This window comes from Dermacentor albipictus, chromosome 9 (genome assembly GCF_038994185.2).
Source record: "Dermacentor albipictus isolate Rhodes 1998 colony chromosome 9, USDA_Dalb.pri_finalv2, whole genome shotgun sequence".
Lineage (NCBI taxonomy): Eukaryota > Metazoa > Arthropoda > Arachnida > Ixodida > Ixodidae > Dermacentor > Dermacentor albipictus.
Window position 1 is genome coordinate 26,083,159 of NC_091829.1, and position 16,491 is coordinate 26,099,649.

Genomic DNA, 16,491 nt, shown 5'->3' on the forward strand with positions numbered 1-16,491 from the left:
GTAGTGCACCACGGGCGAACGCGGCATGTGCAGGTATAGCTTACTCGTTGCAACGCCTAGAATTCCCTACAAAAGTTAGTGCAGTGAACAAGTACGTGGCGCTGCGATCATTGAAGAAAGGTGGGTAGTATTTGGATTTGTCTAGTCTTCGTGCTTGTCGGCTTCAGACATTCTTGCAGCCTTGTTTATTGCACTTTATTTTATTTTTAACCGCGCACATGCATAATCATTGCGCATAGGTTGTGACCAAAATATGGTGTCTCAAACATGTTTGCTGCTGCGCAATTGGTTCCAGCGCATACAGTTAGCAATAGCATATCCTTCGAAGTCCGTTCTTGCTACTCAGAGGAAACCATCGCTGGTGGTGGGGGGAGGGGTGAGGATTTATACGACGCCTACAGGTGGCGTGCGAATCCACGCCTCAGTGGTTGCATCTCTGGATTACATACGCGTGTCTCGAAACATATGCTTTTGCTGGATGCATGTGGTGAGAGCGATTGCGGGAGCCGGAAGCACGTCATAAACGTCGGGTATCGAACATCATAAAGCGACACGTTTTCGAAAATGATTAATTTGCCAAGTGACAAAGTCCTTTGAAGCCAGAACGGCGAAGTTTAGAAAAATGCATGCACTAGCCACCATTCTCATGCTAGATGAACTGTCACGCTTATAGCTTCCGTGGGCACTAGCTGCAGGTCCAGTAATTTTCGCGGGCAACTCTATCCCGTAACGCATCTAGGACAAAGGCGGCGTGCATGTACGTAGTCTCAGCAGGCTAACAACGGGCACATAGCTCATACGGCGCCGAGAAAACAATGAACAGCCGTTCCCGGCAGCTCGAGGTCTTTGGGCCAATGGTCACGCGCGCCGGTCGTCCCATGCTCTCGTCCTCTAAATAGAATGAGATAATTGCCGCCCGGGCTTGCCTCAAGCTTCCTCGGGAATTTCAATTATACTGCCCCCGGTAGTGCCTCCATCGTCGGTGCGTGCTGGTCGCGTGGTTACGTACTACCACGCGGAGGCAGTTCGTAGTGTACGCGCTTTGCGTACAGGCCACCACGTTTAAGAGTCGGCGCAACCAGGTTGGCCCCGGGGCCCAGGAAAAAATAAAAGGAGTCTTCGCTCACTCAAGCGAATCTGGGAAGGCTCTCACGACGTTCGTGCGCGCCCTCTGGCGGCGGCGGCGGCGGCGGCGGAAGCAAACGCGTTAATCGCGTGAGTACGGCCAATCATCTGCCCTGCCGTTTCGTGCATCTTCGCGGTGCCGCGTGAGGCCGCACGGCTGGTACGCTAGGGGGCGCTTCATTCCTTTGGCCCGGAGCGCCGGTATCTTCCGCCATAGTGATACCCGGCACGGAACTGTTATGGAACGTGAGACAGTGACACTGTATATGGGAGAAGGGCGTTGGGGCCCGGAAGGAAGGGGGGGCGAGTTCCATTCTTCGGGCGCCGTTTCCTTTTCGCCCGAGTTTCGAAGACGAGGCAGCTGGTTTACAGGGAGCAAGAAGGCCCCTCTCGTGCGAGCCGCTGTGACTGATCGCGAAATTACTTGATTACGGCGGCTTGGGCCGAGGATGGATCGGTTTTCCCAAGGGGCAAGCAAAGGGTGCTTGCGGTTCGCCACGTCATTGCGGGAGCGTGACGGTTCGTGGTACGGCGAGGTCGTTACCGGCGGTTCCCCGGGCCGCGCGCAGACTGCTGCGGTGTTGAACTAAGAGTCGTCGAGAGTATACGACACGATATTGCGTCTCCCTCCCCGACCTGTGACGGATTCTTTGGTGGGGCTTGTCGCCTTCCTTTAATTGCGCGCTTGACTCTTCTTTTAATCAGGTGTTTCTTTGGCTGACACAAGGCGCAAACGTCTGAAATTCAGCGGGTAATCAGGCAAGAGATTGGTCACGATTACGCCTCGTCAAGGCGGCTTACCTCTTGAGATTATAATTATGCTGTATCGTGCAAAGTGTATTGACTCATGAGGGCTCTTTATTGCGGCGCACCGTCTGTATTAACAAAATCGGATGTAAAGTACGACTCACACCGTCTAATGAAATTCAGGGCTTCCAAACTCTCAGCGACTTCTGTTTGAGACCTCTTAAAGAACTGACTGACGCTGCACGCATTACGTGTTATGGTTAGGGGTAGTGTGGTAGTGTAGTGTGTGGCGGTTCTATTCCGTAATAATTACGGTAAAGTTAATAATAATTATAATAGAGTTAAGCTCTGTTGCAAGACAACACTTGAAATAAATTAAATTTGCTTCGCGTTTTCTTCAGTAATATCGAAGCTTCTCTCCTTTTTCTTCTTTGTCCCCAATGAACCAAAATGGAGTATCAAAAGAAAGCTCTTCAAGTGTAAATTGTTTGAGTGTTTATTTTTAGTAATCCTTTTATCAGAAGGCTCTTGTGAAATAGAATAGAACAAGGTATTTTGTTCAACATGGGGGACAGTGTCAAAAAGGGGAGAAAAAAGAAGGATGGAAATAGGATTGTGCCGTCAAAATAGCAACAGTGCTGGCAAAGAAGCAGTCCACAATGCCACAATAACATTCATACCAGAGACTTTCTGGCTGTAGATCTCCTTTAACCGAACCTAACCTGACGTGTGTCGGGTGAGAATGGGGCTTCCGGCGTCTCACCGATTTTGTATAGTTTTGGTCGAGATGGCTTCCCGAATCGCCATAAGCTCTCTGCGATTTTACGTGCACATACTGTTGAAAAGGTGCTGCACTTTTCATGACGTATTGAGGACATTCTTGCAACAACGGCGCCGCAAAGAAAAGAAAACTTCAAGTTCAGAACCAAATAAAAGTTAGAGGGGTCCGCGGCGCGCTGTGATCTCTCTGCCCCGGCACGGCAATTCTATTTCGGGGTTGGGTGGTCATCTCGGTCGTTGAAAAACATGGGGTCAGCCAGCTCCGACGTGCCGCATCTGGTGGCGGTGCAAGCTTCAACAAAACTTCCTACCTACGCTATAAGAGCTTTTCTTTTTTTTCGCTGGTGTTGCGTATTTATGTATTTATTTTCGCCCCCCCCCCCCCTCACTTGCTTTCTTTTCGCGAGTGCTGTTCTTGTTTGCTTATTTTCGTTTGTAGCGGCAGTCGCGCTCATCTCTATCGCTGTCCTTTCTCTTCGTCTATAACCCCTTTGGTGTCCTGTCAAATACATTAGCATTTATACTGATATTAGCGAGCGCTCTGACATCGTTACGTATGTTACTTGGTCGTGACAGCGCAGATGATATCGGCGGTTTTTAACTGGCGTCGACGCTATCAGGCAAGGAAAACGTCAACTGACATGAAAGCAATTAAAGATCAAATCAATTCAATTTCATTAATTCTTTAGAAAGACAACAAAAAAAAAACGGCACTCCCAGGTCCCTTCTATTGTTTCAAACACTACTTTTGATAATTTAGACGTTGAATCTGACTAGAGCAAGTTTCATTGAGTGTTGCTTTGGGTCTTTAAAGCCTCTGAATGAATGAATGAATGAATGAATGAATGAATGAATGAATGAATGAATGAATGAATGAATGAATGAATGAATGAATGAATGAAACGATCGATCGATAAATCAATCAACTAGAAAGTTACTTTGACAGCCCTGAAAGATTACTTCACTTCACTAAAGGAACTCAGAGTTATTCATTCAGCTTCAATAGAATGCAGTCACGAAGTTTTTATTTCGATTTCTTCGGTTCCGTATTTCTTCTCTTTTTCTTCTGTCTCTCTTTAACCCGGAAGGTGACTTCTCAACAAATTTCATGGGAAAGTGGGATAAGGTGTGAAGCGGCAACGTTAGGACAGGTAATGCAGTTTAGATATATGCGTTGCGATATTTTCTACCTAGCCCCTCATAGGCCTTAGACGTTTTATGCAACTACTACTACTACTACTACTACTACTACTACTACTACTACTACTACTACTACTACTACTACTACTACTAACTACCCAACTAACTAAATACCTAATTAAATAGCTACCAAACCGCTATTACTATGTGATATCTAGCATATATATTGAAGTAATTGGTAGAGGCAGCATAGAAATGAAATTGCACACCACTTACGAGCGTCAATTAAAAAAAAAACTGAGCCTGTCTCACACTGTGAAGTAGGTGGCCGGTGAGCGTTGTGCAAGCTCCGGCAATGAAGGTTATTTTTGTTGTTGTTGTTGTTGTCGCGTGTAATTCGATTAATGCAGTTGTAGACGCGTTCTTAATCATAAAATGTTTTGGTAGAGATAACTCTAACTCTTGCTTTTCTCGATTTCTTCCTCTCTTCAGGATACTCAAGGCTTTAGCCTGGACATCAACTTCTATTACAGTGCCAAGCATAGATTGGGTAAGTCATTTCGGCTGAGCCGTTTACGAACCATTTGAACTAAATGTAATATGTTGCGCTAATAGGAACGTCCTCTACGTATGACGTCCTTGCTTCGTAATTCTTTGATACCTTCAGTGAAAGGCGCTCATAGCAGATGACTTTTCAAGTTGGTGTAACTGCATGTTACTGAGGACCCGGACACACTATTCCGTAGAGTTTAATTAGGAATTACTAGATGAAAATTGACAGTTCTGTTGGGGCGGGGGTTGGAGGGGGGGCAGAGGATGGAAGGGAAATATGTGATTGGTATTCCATGGCTTTGCGTTGAATTCGTCCTTCTGGCTTGAAACCACTTCGTGACATTGCGAGTTCACAACACTCAACAATATATTGCGTCACAATTACAATTCTCAATCATTATGCGCATGCGTGTTGCTTTCGTGCGCTTACCCAAATGAAATGAGAGAGAGAGAGAGAGAGAGAGAGAGAGAGAGAGAGAGAGAGAGAGAGAGAGAGCAAGGAGAGGGAAGGCAGGAAGATCAACGAGACCAGTGTCCGACTTACTACCCTACATTGGGGGTAAGGGAAAGGTGGAATAGAAAGAGGCGTAGCGGGAGACGGCAAGAGTTCACGTGGTAGGATGCTCAGGGACACTATAAGCGGCCTCTTAAACCGCCGCGCTTCAAGTAGTGTAATGGTACACGAATCGCTTTTTGTGCCAGTGACGGGCATGGCCACCGTCCGAGTATCTCTGATTCAGAGAACGGTCTCAAGTCCAGTCGGTTCAAAGGTGTCCTGAGAGAGAGGCGTTGCACGTTGTAGCCAGGAAAGATACGCAATAGGTGCTCGATGGTGTCCTCCCACCTACAGGAGTCTCACGTCGGGCTCACGGCCACTCCCAAGCGATAGGAGTAAGCGTTTCTGAACGCCACTTACAGCCACAAACGGCACGGTAAGGTTGTTTCACCGCAGGAAAGGCTAGATGGCAGTGGTAGTCGCAGCAAGGAGTCCAGTTTCTGCAATCGGCAGTTGAAGGCACTTGAACTCCAGAAAGCTCGACTTTTTGCGTGCAAGCAGACGAAGTTCCTTGGCATGTCCGTCCTCACTAAAGGTATTAGACGCGTCTGGGTGCCTTCGTGGGCAGACCTGTCAGATTGCTTGGAAATTTATTAAGATAAAGGCAGGTGAGGGCGTAATAAATAAAGCCACAAGAACGTCTGACGTCATAACCCCGAATATCAGGCAAGCCCAGGTATTTGCCCGCCATTTCTTCGGGAGCTCTACGATCTCAACGACAGTTTTTTCTGCGACAATCTTTGCATGAAATTATGCAGGAAGCAACTGATAAGACAGGACAGCGGTGCACCACTTCAACAGATCTCCAGTTTGCTGCCCTACAGTGGGGAAGGGGAGTGTGTTGTTCTTTCCTTTTTTCCATGTCCCTCCCTTTCATCGTGCGTGTGCTTCTCCTATACCACTTGAAAGTCCCCGCTATAGCAATGTGGAAAGGAGTGTTTCTTGGCCGTCTCCATGGGTTCAGTACACCGATGCTAGCTCACTGTGAGCGCGTCTCGTGAGTTCACGGCGTACGTAAGCAACACTTGGCTACTGGACGAGGCTTATGCATACCTCTCGTTCCGTACACAACATTTTTCATTCCCTTTGCTCAACCGTGACGGCCTTGAAAAGACATCCGCACAAAAAGGAATGGGAGTCGAAGAAAGCAATCGGGGAAGCCGCAGACGAATAGCCACCTATGAGTGCCTATCGCAGCACGCAAACAGATCGGATGGGAGGGGAGGGGCAAGGAAAGTCAGTGATGCATGCAGTCGGCCACTCTCTCGTTAACTCGGCATCACTGCCCCACGCCGCCGGCTGTCACTCGGTGACTGGCGCAGTGGTGTGTTACCGCGGCGCCGCTTGTTGGGCAAGAGTACCTCCGGCCGTAGACCCGAGAAACGACGTTGGGTGTGCGGTGAATTCTGTGCAGTCTTGGTAGGAGCTATATACAGTGTTGCTGCTGGCTTGAGGAACGCGCCAACCCCGGCATATACTGGGGAATACACGCCACGCCATTTTGAAAGCAGACGACAGAAGCGTGGTTCTGCGCCACTCTCGCGAAATTCCGATTGTCGAGCCGTCTGCTAGTTTAGATGCGCACTTCTGCTTGGCGCGGTAAGCTCGCGTGTGGCGCATGCAAGTTGTGAAAGGGACCAGTACAACATTCGGATGTGATATCATCTGGGAAAGAAATAACGCGCGCACGCGCAGTTTTGTCTTCGCTGAACACAACCTGAGACACAGGATGAACCATTCGGACCAAAGAAGGAGCCCGGTTTTGTTCGGCATCAGCCTAGCATAGAGGCAGAGGCACATCGCGGCCGCATTATATTATTCGCATCTGTGGCCGGGCGTCGCTCTTTTCTTTCTTTCTTTATATTTCCCGTTTTATACTTCGAAACTGCATGCATAAAATGAAGAAAAAAATACATAAACAAAGCGCATGTGTTTACTGGATTTTCGTTTTTCTCCAGCGACTCACCGCTTCCACTTCGCTGCGCGGACTCGCGCAGCTGTGTCTCCTACACAGTGCAGTCCGGCCGGCAATTCGAAGGAATCTTGGCATCAGCGTCCGTGCAAAACATCACACGGACCTCTCTAGTCTTATTATTTTTTATCTACCTCAGCCAGGTGACTCCCTGGGCTGGTTCTCAGTACTACAGTTAGGTTTATATACTGCTATAAACCAGCGCAGAAAATTACCGGTGAATTCAGGGCGGCTGTGAGTGTCCGACATAGCGTGAAAGAAAGCTGCGATTGGTGAGATTTTGTACGGCATTGTGTGTCAGGTTCATTGCACGAACAACACTCGACAGGCTATCGGTTTAGAGATGACCTTTAGTCAACGCTTGCTTGCTTTCAAAACTTTAGCAACACTACTGCTTACCATTACTCGCGGTACAAAAGAAAGGAAGTCGATCGGATTCGGGTTTCCCCTCGTCTAATGTCGCCCTGAGCGTACGGTGTTGCCGATCGCCATCGGATCAAAGAACGTCCACTTCTTTTGTTGATCGCACAAAAGCAGAAATATGTAGTTCTGTATGCACACAGCTATAAAACCAGGTTTACGTTACCGACGTTTGCGGCGCTTTGAATGGTCCGCGAGTTAAGGATGGGTGTCGTGCTGACGCGCTTTTTATTACCCTTTGTTGACTGAGGACGCGCGTTTCTCAGCGACTATTTCGTCGACCTCCGAGTGCGTGCGCAGAGCAAGCGCCCACACAGCCATGCACGCAAACACACCGCTAGTTCTTTTTTCTCACGGTGTTAAGCACACAGCGGAAGGTGCGCAGCGTCCTGTAAGAAAGCGGCTTATAGTGTTACCGACAGTCTGGCAACATAGGAGAAGCCCGCGTACGCAGCGAGCAATCGCGTGCACTGTGTCGTCGCACTTCCCTCTTCTTTTTTTTTCGCCCTTCTTTTTCCAGCGGAAGGCTACTTCCCTTTTCTTTCTTTCTTTTTTCTTTTCGCCCTTCTTTTCCCAGCGGAAGACCAGTAGCCGCCGTGCAACTTCTTCCGGCGAACCGCGTTACCGCTACGCCGGCACCGCGGTCGCAGCTGCAGCTGTGCCGCATCTGCAAGGCGCTGTTCGCGAAGAAGAATCGTACGAGGCGCGCCGTTTGGCTCGGGCTTATGAAAAAACGCGAGGGGGATCCCCTTCGCATAACCGTCGTGTCACGCTATGAGAAGTCCCGCCAACCGTGACCTCCTCGTCTCGTCCCCAGGCGGAGTATAATATGGTCGGCTCTTCGCACCACCCCACGCTTTTAGCAGCGGATCTCTCTCTCTCTCTCTCTCTCTGAAGTCGTTTCGCCCTTATTCGCCCCGCTTTCGTGGTCCTGTATCTTGCGGCGTGCATGACGCCGAATGCCGGTGGGAGCAGAGCAGCCTCCTCCCCACCTTCCCCTTAGCTCTCTGCTCGAAGCGTGACCGAGACGCCGAGACTTTCACCGCGCATGCAGTCCAAGTCTTCCTCCCGGGGCCGCCTCTGGATTTTATGGCGTGCCTGAGAAATTCCTGACCTCGAACGCCCGCCCCTACTAAACCAACAGTGGTATACCAGCAAGGTTTGCTAGAGTGGTGTCCGAATCCACGCCGCAGCGGCGGTTTCCTCTGAATAAGCGAAGAAGGTCTCGAAGGCTATGCTTTTGCCATCTACATGCGCCGGAAGCCATTCGGGAGCCGGACGCCATTTGTGAACCGGAAGCACGGTGTATTGGATGCCACTTTTGGCTGCAGATGTCCCTGCGGCGTTATGCGTTATTTACTGCGCTTCGTTTGTATAAATTTTCCAAAAATTGTATTTTTTTCCCATAAATTAACGGAGGCTTGCGCCGCAAGTGCGTAATCATTGCGAATCGTTGCATTCGTGACGCAATATATTGTTGGAAGTTATCGATTTCATTAAAGACGCGCAATCTCTCTCTAGGTGTCACCCAAGTTGCAAAGCCACAAAGCCGTTCGGAGCAAGAAGGACGAAGTTTAAGCAAATCCATGTGCTAACAATAATTCCCATGCCGGCTGCAACCACCACGTTTGCAGCTCCCGCAGGCACTACCGCCAGAGTTCCCTGCGGTAATTTTTGCACGAAAGTGCAAAACAAAAATTGCCAGAGAGAAATGAAAAGGGCACATTTGCAGGGCACTGCAAAAGTTACCAGGCTGTGAAGGGAGACTGTGCTTCCTTGAAGTACAAGTTCACTACGAGCGACTGTTCTAGAATCCTAATTCACATTATCGAGGTGCAAATTAAGTGTGTTGTGACGTACAATTGGTAGATGAGAACTTTACGTCAGTCAGTCAGTCAGTCAAGAAATTTATTGAGGTCCTGAGGGGTCTAAGCCGTCAACTACGCGTGATCCCGCTCCGACTGTATTGTTCTTTTTTTCACTTTATTTTATTATTTTATCTTGCTTGTTTGTGTGCGTGCTCCAGCCGGCCTACCTATGCTCTGCACTGTTTCACTATGAGGGAAGGAGTGGCTGGCATCACCCATGATGCCATCCTCTCTCACAGGCAGTAGAACTTGTTGCTGGGCGAGTTGGTTGGGATCTAATGAATACATTGTTGGGCCAAAGAGGAAAGTAAATACTTAGGAGAGAAAGTTTGGAACGACAGATGGAGCTCTCGATCTGTCGCTCTTATTATTCGTTAGCTCTTACAGGCAGATTTGAAGAAAGGAAAAAAAAAAAGTGCGAGGAAACCGCGGTGGCGGGCCACCTATCAAAACGATCGTCCTGTCCCGACCGACCTCATGATGACACGCCGGTAGCAGGCATGGAAACACTCTCACCTCCAGTCACGAGCTGGCACATAGGGGGGAAGGGGGGGGGAGGGGGGGGCGAGGTGTTTGACGTAGTGTAATAAAACAAGAAACGAGACTTGACACACAACATGCCAGGCGGGCAGATGGATTCTGTGGGGCAACGTGCTGGGTGGGCAGGAATGAAAGCGAGACAAAAGCTGGGGCGCACCTGCTAGGCTTCCAGGCAATTCTCCGTTGTCTCTAAGCCGCGTGTGAGGGGCACAGCTTCCCAGGTGGTCGGTCGTGAACCCAATGATTACGGCGAGCCATGTGAGGCACCTTGGGGAGCCGCTTCTCAGCTTCGCGTGACTAAATCGACGGTGTCGTTGTAGAGGGCAAGCACTTTGTGATATTCATATTGGCGGCAGCATTTCACCGTCTGTCTTCCCGAGAGCGTGCGACATAACTGAAGTGAAAACGCAAATAAAGATTGTCTGCTTTCCTGAGCGTTTTCGTTCGGCAAACAAACACCGAAGAGCACAGCTATATTTGTATAGCCCGGCAGATCCCGCTTTCGAAACACCCTTTACACATTTCTGCGGCTGCGAGAAACTTCTTCCGAGCGCACAAAATGAAGACGAGACCTCGCTATCTCCTCATCCTTTTCTTTCTTTCTCAGTTTTCCTTCCTCCCTCTTTCTTTCTTTCTTTCTTTTTTTTGTAATCTTGCACTGACATTGCGTCTCCGATAATGCCACTGTGACGCATCAATTTTGTTGTATTTTTAGCTCAATTAATTATTTATTTTGTACTGAAGAAGCCTGCAACAGATTCGAGGTTGAGTATATTTGCGTCTCATCCATGAATGCGCAGCAATCTGTTGTTTTCTTTAAGCATTGAAGAACTGAGTAGGCGTCGGCCAGACGCTGCAAATATATGTGACGTCACGGGCAACTTAAGTGGAGCATTCAAGATGGCGTCACCAGCCGCTGATTGTTTATTTGCCCCTTTGTGGCATCGGAAGCGTCTGCTTGCAAACGTTTCGAGTTATCTGCCGATTCTATGCCTCCATGGAACCAGGACACCTCACCAAATTTGCAACTTCTAAAGCGTTTGTCTAGCGGCCATCCTCTGTCAGCGTCTGCAATTACTTCGATTTCCTGTGAGAAGATTACGCGTGAAAAAAGAAAGGAGAAAAAAATTATATTGGCACTACCTCTTCTCCCTCTCCTTCTTCTCCTCTCTACAGTTCTATCTGCGTTCTCTCTGGCCTCGCACGCTAGTAGAACGAGAAGCGCTGCAGTTTCTGCAATGATTCTGCGGGAAGTCACGGAAGTCACAGCTGTCAAGCGGCTAAAGTGGCGACGGCCAGGAAGCTCCAGAGGGCACGCGTGGTGGGGTGAAAACGAGTTTCTCCCGTCGCCTTTTCTCTGTTACTCGCGCTGTCATCTACATACACGCTCTGAACCAGCCCCCGAGGCGGTGTGCGCGACAGCAGCCCACAGCACCAGCAGCAGTGAGAAGGAGAGGAGAGACAAAGAGGAGGAAAGACAGGGAGGTTAGCCAGTGTAAGTACCGGCTGGCTACCATGTGCTCGGGAAAGGGGTAAAGGGAATAAAAGGAGAAAGAAGAAGAAGAAAGCAGCAGTGAGAAAGTCGAAGGAAGAGGCAAAGAAAGCTTCGCTTTAAAAACTGCCCGCCGGCCACCTACTACATGCTTCTGCAGGGCTCACAGTTCATATATCTACACAATTCACTCTCTCGCGCCGCGGTAATTGAAGAGCGCCGGCATGTGCGTGTATGCCGTAGGAGTTGATCTCACTGATAAGTAGACTCTCACTATCGCGGTGTGAACAGCCGCTACGTTCGCTTGCAAGTGCGCTCGACGCACGAATCCTCACGTCACGTCGCATCCCATTGTTTGGCTCCTCGGCCGTTAGACGGCACTTGCAGAAGACGCACGGCGTGTTCCTCCCCGCGAGTCGCGTCGCTCCCTGTGTACACACGTTGATTGCGCTGCTCTTGAGAACGCCGGCAGCCGTTATAGAGCCGTAAGCGAAATGAAAGTCAACACTAGACACAATGGCCTTCCGTCTTTCCTCCTACCAGACGGTCATCTCGCGGCGCACTGCAGTCCGCCGTCGTGTCTTTCGCTCCAAATCCGTGCAGCGCTGCTCGAGCTATTCGCCGGTCTACGGAAGCAGTCGGCAGTGGACGGACGAAAGCGGCGTTACCGTCCCTTATACGCTGCAGGTCGGCAACGTCGAAGAAAGGTGGCGGAGGGGGGGGGGGGGAAGCGCGAGATGGAGGTTTTGTTTGTCGCTGCGAATTTTACTTAGTGACGTTATACGTATGTCGCGTCTTCTGCTGTGTTGACTCTACGTGGAATATTAAGGCTGTCGCCCTTCCGCAAGACGAAGTAATGGCTGTAATTCTGGTTCAACATTTTGGTAGAGCAGCATTAGTTTAGACATGGTTCATGTAGCGGGCTCCCGAAACTTGCGACACGACAGATGATCGCGGGGCAACATTTTTCTCCTCTCGTATGAAGCTAGACGCAGTCATATTTCTTTGGCAGTCTCTGTCAGGCTGGTACCGTACGTTTCGAATGTCGCGCGCCGCCTACTACGACACTGGAAAACAGAAGACTCGTCTTCAGGACACTCTCGGGGTGGACATTGTGAAATTCCGCCGCATTGCGGAATTCGCTGTCTTGTAATCAATGATTCGTTTAAAACGCCAACATGGCCGCATGTGACGACGTCGACACCCTCGAAAATCGACAATCACCAATGCCAATCGACAACTTCGGTATTGATTGGTATTGGCTACTTGTCACTTTTCGTTGGATTGGCTGGCGATTTCTGCTTCACGTATACGGCTCGAGGGTCGTCTGCTGCGGTTTCGCATTGCAGACGAACAGAAGGAGTGCAAACGACAGGGGCGCGGGTTAGCCACTGTCAGTGTGGATTGGCATTTCCCCAGCAGTCGCGATTTCCACAGTGCTGTACGGTTTTGAGACCGTGGGGTGGGGGGGTGGGGGGGTGGGGGGAGCTCGGCCGCAACGAAGATTACTCGGGCCAACCTCGTGAAAGCTTTCCACGATCTCCAAGGAGTAAAAGATCATCAGCGCCCACGTTGAGCGGGCCCGACTCACTGCACCGCGCGGACTCGTTAACTTTTGTGCGACGCCCGGCGCGCTTCTTTGAGACCGTCAAGATACGCTCACGACGATGGCGGACACAAAAAGAAAACCGGTACGGTACCTGGCTCCACCGGCTGTATAGCTGTTGCGGGGAACGGGTCCGCAACATGGGCGAATGTCAAGGTGTACCGTTTGCACGGGACAGGAAATGCGGTGTCTCCATTTTCTTTTTTTCTTTTTCACTCTCTCTCCCTCTCCCTCTTTTCGTAATCTTCGTGGGACGTCTTTTGAACGAGAGAAAAGCGCACCGTCCAAGCACTGTAATGGCCCTTGTATAGCATTCTTCATGAGTTCCCTTTCGTGCCTTCCTTGACGTTCTTTCATTTATTTACTTTTTATTTTTTATCGGTTATTGCTTCACCGCGCACATAATCACAACAGTGCGCAGGGCATCTTCTTGGAACAGTTATTCGCCTCAGACTTGTAGTTTTTCTTTCCGTTATTTTTATTTTACCGTATGTAATAGCTCTTTCTTATTATTCTTTTACAGAGAAGAGAAACTGCAGACATAATCAGGAATGTTTACCGAGAATTTGAAAGCGTAGCTGGAGAAACTTGGCTGCTATGTATTTCATTCTTATACTCTTTCTGGAAACCGCAACGTTGCGCTAGCCACAGGAGGAGCTATGCGCTGATGTTACTGCGGTTTCCATGACATTGTGTGGCTAATGCGGGGTAATGTTGACTGTTGCCTCGATCCACTTCTCATGCAGCGGCGCCTTGACATATGTGAACAGGAGAACCAAATAGCGCGCCAGTGGCTTCACTTGAAACCTGCTCGTAGAACAATTCACACGCATGTAAAATGACGACAGTCACGTGATTAGAGTAAGCGGATTCAATGAATACTAAATAGCAGGGCCAAATCAGTTTAAGACTGGTGCAACGTTTCCTTTTTTTTTTTGGGGAAGGCTCGACTTTTTTATATATATATTTGCGTGAAATTGATTGGCTTCCAGCGAGAAAGCCGGAAAAGAAAGTTTCTTCGTGCTTGAACTTCTAACACAAACAGCAGCGCCGGCACGTGAGTTAGGCTTCGCTTATTTCAGAGAATTTCCACAGGTCTTATGTGGTTTTTGGTTCAGAAAAAAGAAATGTTCCAAGACTCCCCTGGCTCAGTCTATGGCACCGTTAGCGCGTTTGCCGATACGCAGTTACACAATGCCAAGAGCTCACTGTCAATGTTTACGACAGCTGGGGAAGTTGGTGAGTGAACAGCTTCACTTGACTTCACTTGACTTGACTTGACTTGAACAGCAGAGCAGTGTCGCATACGCCGTGTTTTGATATTGTGCGGTCTTTCACTTTGTCGTCCCTTTAAGGTATGTTGTAAGTGCAAGTATAACGCTGCATCGTTTAACGTAATCAATTTCTGGCCATTAAAAAATTTCCCTGCGAATATATAGGTACAACGAAAGCAAGCAAAACAGTTGCGTTGACGAACATTTGAATTATACTTTGGCGACTTTAAACTGGAGCATTCCTTTCAACCAAGCCGCACGGCGGGGTGCTCTAAATCATCAGTGAGGAAGCAGCGTGCGGATGGCACGTAGTTAAGTTTTGGTGATTCTTCGAAAAGAACTGCACAGTGTGGGGCCTGAGCTCATTTGGAACAGCGAGGCCGCGCTCCGTGAAATATTTGTGTTGTCTCCTCTGGTTAGACGTGGAAGAGGGGGGGGGGGGGAGGTGAGGACGCGATGTGTAGTAAAGCGTCATCAGTGGCGCAGGATTATAGCTATCGCTCTTGATGGATGAGCCCTGCGCGAGGCAGTTCTGGTTGACACTGTTCATATGGTGGGCAATTAGGCTATCATAAAGTCTGTCCGCGCGCGCACGCAAACACACACACACACACACACACACACACACACACACACACACACACACACACACACACACACACACACACACACACACACGCACACACACACACACACACGCCAGCGTTAGAATAGTAAGTGAATGCAACGACACAAAACCAACGAACTCACAAGTAAGGAAACAATGGCCCGGTGGAATCGATGTCAGATAAAGCAAGGGAAAAAAAAGCAACTAGACATAGATCAAGCTGTGCGGTATTACTTGGCAAAACCAATATTCCGTTATTCTGTAGTGAGGAATCTGGATTAATTTTTTCACCACCTGCACCCCCTAACCCCAAACTCGACGGGGCCCAATCGGTAGACTGGAGGCAGTTACAAACCAAGACGTTCCCCAACCCCGTCCATCTCCGAAGAATATATCCAGGCACCTACTCAGACGATAACTGCAAACTATGCGGCAGGGCTCAGGCATCTCCTAGAGACATTCTCTGGGAATGTGAGCTTTTATATGCAGAGAAAATGCAGTTTCGCCAGATGAAGCTGCCGCGCGATGGATGGCCGCGCTGCGCAGCTCAAACCTTCAAAATCAAATATATATGGGCCATCCAGCAAGCCCGTGAGGCGGCGAGGAGACAGGATCTCCGGATTTCCTCGGGGGCGGCCTATAGGCCCAGGCCACGAATTTGCGGGATTGTCAATAAAGTTGTTACCACCACCCCCACCACCTGCGTTTCTTTAACGGGTGCCTAAGTCTAAGTGCACAAGCGCTTTTTGGAATCCTCCGCCATCGGGCCGCTTCCACAGCGGCCTGAATCGATCCCGCGACCTCGTGCTCGGAAGCGCCACGCCACGGCCATTGAGCTCCCGCAGCGGGCAAGAAGAAAGTTGATAAAAAGTAAAAGTACAAGGGCTCATCACTGGGGTCATGGGCTCTTGCGTACTCCGCAAGTGCGGCAAGCATCGACGCGCATGTCTGAATAAGCGTCAATGGAAGTGTAATATAGAAAGGCTAACGTCATCCAAAACATTTCTTAACGCACCGTTTTTCGAGATCCTCGCTTATTCATGAATCCACCACTGTATACACATTGCCCATATTTACTTTTGCTGGCCAAGCAACCAGGAGTTTCTGCAACGACAGTAGCGTCTATTAAGGATCTGCCGTTTTCCTGACAGCGTTTGGCGACAGGATGTATATTTGCTATTGTGTAGGAGAGCGTGTTCGACATATTCTGCCTGCTTAGTCAATGTCAACCAGACAAAAAAAAAAATCCCGAAAACAGACATGCATCGCACAATACAGTACTGTTCAATAAAATGCAGTAAAGTAATATAACACTGAAGCGCAGTCCACGCGTGTCTGCGAAGAAACGGCCAAGACGACAGTGTCGCGTCGGACGAAACCGCCGTCGCCTGTCTCGTCGGTTTTCTCCGGTACCCGCACACGGCGCGCTATAGGTGTTCGGCGCGGTGTTCTTGAGAGCAGCTCATCCATTATGCATACGGGAGCTCGACGCGCTGCCACGTGCGGTGCAAAGCACCGGGGTTCCCACTTCGCGGCTCGAGGAACACGGCACATGGGCCGCTGCGGTGAAGCGGATTGCGAAAGCTCGCGTTTAAATCGGGATCATACGCGACTACGAATTCACTTGAGGGCGGGAGAAAAAGAAGAGAAAAAAGTTGGAACGAGCAAATACTATAAGGCCCAACTTTCATTGTCGAACGTCCCTCTCTGCCCCAAGGGAAACCGTATAAAACGAGCCAGCGCTCTGGAAGGGACGGCTGACATGTGGACCGGCTTTGGTGACGAATATCTGCTTAGCATGCAAATGCGGTC

At 49.4% G+C, this 16,491-nt stretch overlaps 1 protein-coding gene across 1 annotated transcript in view; it reads left to right on the forward strand.

Moving 5' to 3' along the window:
• The window catches only part of LOC135901905 (uncharacterized), a 261,657-nt gene that overhangs the window by 32,626 nt on the left and 212,540 nt on the right, over nt 1-16,491 (forward strand). Inside the window, exon 2 of the mRNA XM_065431720.1 lies at nt 4,285-4,342. The gene's annotated coding sequence lies outside the window, so the exon portion shown is untranslated. The remainder of the gene's footprint in view (nt 1-4,284; nt 4,343-16,491) is intronic.